Below are 2868 nucleotides of genomic sequence, written 5' to 3' on the forward strand. Positions count from 1 at the left end.
AATTAATATTAAAAATAGTGAGGCAGTTAATGTGTCCACCATTTTGTTGACTCTGAACAAAAAAATAAAAAATAAAAAATAAACAAAGAATAAATTATGCCTCCATGATTTTATAATTCTACATGTTAATAGGAAATCATTTGTTTTCGTCGATATCAACAAGCTGCATATGAATGTGCCAAAAGGAAGGTGTTTAGAATTTTGCTTCTAGATTGACATGCTAATTTCATGGTTGATTGTGACTATATTAACGTGACATGTTATATTGCGACAAATTGTAAAATACAATAAGTGTGATATCTGAAGTCAACTTATAGTATACTAACACGTATGATTTAAAACTAAAATTCAACAATTATAACATCTGCAATTCACGAGTGTTATCTTTGCAACGTTATTTTATCTTAAACTATGTGCCCTATGTTGTGTAATGTGTGATCCATTATAAAATACTTTAATTTTTACTGAGAGTTATAAGACATGATTATGATGTTTTTCATCAAAAACAATGATGATTAAGAATGAAAGTAACATCTTTCTCTCCAAATAATATAAAAGGGTAAATTAATCCAATTTCATAATTTGAATTTCAGAAAATCAAAATCAAATATACATTAACAAATTAACTCCATTACAATACTAAAAATATATTGTAAATATTTTTTGAAATAAAAATACTTGATTCCTGAATAAAATAAACTACTACCTTATTTTTTATAACAGAAACTTAAAATCATAGCTTCCTCTAAATTTCTTCTTAAAAAAAAAAAAAAAGACAAAAAAGAAGAAGGGAACTTTGGCCCGTCCAGGCTAACGGGCCTAAAAGTGTACCTTCTCTCACCCCACGTCTAGTCATCAGTCAGCTCGCAGCAGGTCATAAACATGATGGGCAGAGGTCCAATGCCTTTGAGGTGAGGTGATCTCTATGGAATTTTCCTATAATTATTCCACAGGGTCTTTACAGACCCTCAGATGGAGCCCCTTTTTTCCCTCAAAAATGAATCACTCACCCCACCTATTGTGTCCCGTCTAAATTGACCCTGTGAAATCCGACCTTGTACACGTAGCGTGGTTGTTTTCCTTCATATAAATATGCAACTTATTTCAATGGAGTGAATAGCCAACTATAAAATTAAGAGTATAATGGCAGTTTTTATCTATACCAACACAGACGGATTGACATCAGCTACCATTTAACTACCATTAAATTATACAAGTCGCCATGCAATTTTTGTTCGCTCGACCTTCACCTACCTTTCTAGACTTCTGTATTTGTTCTCCCAAGCCTATGTTTAATTTTACAGAAGTTTTAAGAGGTACATTTCATAGGGAAAACAAAGAACACGACCTGTAGTAGAAATAGAAAGCTACTTCACCCAATGGAAAATCCAACCGGGATCGACAAACTAGCTCCTAAAATGTCATCCCACTCATTTCAACAGAAACAAAATAGCTTCGGCACACTGTGCGATCATAACAAATTGATGCACACAATACGACAGAAACACAATAGCTTCTATATGTTATCCACATTCCAAGAAAAGAAACAACAAAATAACAATCAAACATAGTGGAAAGAAAAGTAAATCCACGCTGGTTGCTAAACAATGACACATGGAACAAATCACAAGAGCATATCGCGCCAAGTAAACACGTATCAGCAATTACCTTTGTTTCATAAGACGACGAGCATTATACACCGAAATCCACTGGGTAGCTGGATTACCTAGTCGTACTTTCTTCTTTGGTTGTTCGTCAGCAACCTTCCACGCTTCTGGCCAACCTGCTCATACAATAGATGACAAGTTCAACATATAAAGGGTCTTGGACATATGGACATACACCTATAAAATAAAATATACCAACGAAAATATCATGTGTATAACCTTTAGAGCTCCATCAATTCTTATTGGTCTTAATGACGTACATGGTTCGATAAGACTCAACTTAGAATAATTTGGTTCCTCGTCAAAGTTCATGTTTGTAACATCCTCAATAAACCGTTTGAATGGAGCAGGGCAACAGCAGCACATCAACTCTGGAGAAGTAGACATTTTCTTTCTAGAAACTAAAAAACTCTTGTTGTCAACCCTGCCATCATCCAAAGCCAAATGAAGAAACAGTTAAAAAACTTTTTATGAGCTTAGACATATTCCCGACAACATGTTATACTAGTAATGGTACCAAATCACCTGATATCCTTGCCACGGTAACCTTCCCTTAATGAAAAATATCAGTGTGTATGCCAGTGACTCAAGATTGTCCCTCCTACTCCCAGTACGACCCAAATGTGCATGCACACTTGCATACCTTATTGTGCCCCTGTAGATGGAGTTTTTTTAGTGCATGTCTAGTTAGCTTCAAACAGTGCAAAAAAATTAGTTCAACTAACCTGAATATATCAGGCCTCTGATCATATTCAACATGCTGAGCTGAAGATGCATCTTTCCACCTAGATGCTGCCTCATCAACACATTGTTGGAAATAATGTTACTCCACCAAAGATATTATGAGAACGAATTATAAAAAAAAATCGAAAGAATAATAGGAGATGAAGGAATGACAAAGTATATATATGAAGAAATTGAAGGCTCAAACACAATCTTTAATTGTTGTCCTCAAACGAATTTTGCCCCCACTATTTTGGTGTTTAAAGGGTGATCCGGCAAAAGGTTTGAAGGATTAATCAAGCCTTATAAAGATTCAAACACTAAACACTTGTTTGAATCTTTAAAACTTAAGAACACAAAGAAAAAGATGAATATGAGAGGGTATTTTTGTTTGGATTTGATCTCAAGAAGTACCAATATAATAAGTGTTTTTTCAACATTTTCCAATGACCCAAGATCACCTATTTATAGCCAAGTA

The sequence above is a fragment of the Olea europaea genome, unplaced genomic scaffold, assembly GCF_002742605.1.
Source record: "Olea europaea var. sylvestris unplaced genomic scaffold, O_europaea_v1 scaffold3037, whole genome shotgun sequence".
Classification (NCBI taxonomy): domain Eukaryota; kingdom Viridiplantae; phylum Streptophyta; class Magnoliopsida; order Lamiales; family Oleaceae; genus Olea; species Olea europaea.